General features: G+C 37.3%; 1 protein-coding gene across 1 annotated transcript in view; it reads right to left on the bottom strand.

Moving 5' to 3' along the window:
- LOC116697412 (alpha-1A adrenergic receptor) overlaps positions 1-1013 on the bottom strand; it is an 11153-nt gene that overhangs the window by 1915 nt on the left and 8225 nt on the right. The gene's annotated exons all lie outside the window — the stretch shown is intronic.

Here is a 1013-nt window from a genome sequence, read left to right as displayed (position 1 = left end):
GCAGTTGTCTAGAAAACTGAAACTGAAAATAGTTGACGCTCACAAAGCAGGAGAAGGCGATAAGAAGATAGCAAAGCGTTTTCAGATGCTAATATCCTCTGTTTGGAATGTAATTAAGAAATGTTCGTCATCAGGAACAGTGAAAGTTAAAGCAAGATCTGGAAAACCAAGAAAAAAAAAAAACAGAACTGCTCGCAGGATTATGAGCAAAGGTACATTTGTAAAAGAAAGGGCACAGAATTTAATGAAAAGAACCTCTGTCCAACTGTTAAGCATGGGGGGGGGGATCAATCCTGCTTTGGGGTTGTATGGCAGCCAGTGGCACAGGGAACATTTCACGAGTAGAAGGAAAAAATGGATTCAATAAAATTTCAGCAAATTTTGGACTCTAACTTGATGCCATCTGTGAAAAAGCTGAAGTTAAAGCGAGGATGGCTTCTACAAATGGATAATGATCCTAAACACACCTCAAAATCCACGGTGGATTACATCAAGAGGCGTAAACTGAAGGTTTTGCCATGGCCTTCACAAACACCTGACCTCAACATAATTGAAAATCTATGGATAGACCTTAAAAGATTAGTGCGTGGCACGAAAGCCTAGAAATCTCAAAGAACTAGAAGACTTTTGTAAGTAAGAATGGGCGAAGATACCTCAAACAAGAAGTGAAAGACTCTTGGCTGGCTACAAGAAGCGTTTCCAAGATGTGATCCTTGCCAAAGGGGGCAGTACAAGGTATTAACTCTGCAGCGTGCCCAAACTTTTGCAGATGCCATTTTTTTTTGTTTTCTGTTTTTTTGAAAGTGCAAACAATGGAAATAAAATCAAATTTTTTTGTGACATATATTATACGAATGTCTAATCTGTCATTTGATGCCCTTTGGAGATTTTTTCATTTTTTCTTGGATTCTTTATGCACATTAATACAAATTTTTTCTTGGTATTGATCAAACACATGTTCAAACTCTCACAAGTAAGTCATACGTCTTTAATTATATCAATACATCATGATC

Source organism: Etheostoma spectabile, chromosome 10, assembly GCF_008692095.1.
Source record: "Etheostoma spectabile isolate EspeVRDwgs_2016 chromosome 10, UIUC_Espe_1.0, whole genome shotgun sequence".
Taxonomy (NCBI): Eukaryota; Metazoa; Chordata; class Actinopteri; order Perciformes; family Percidae; genus Etheostoma; species Etheostoma spectabile.
Note: the sequence above shows the minus strand (reverse complement) of the source record. Positions and strands in the feature narration are given on the sequence as shown.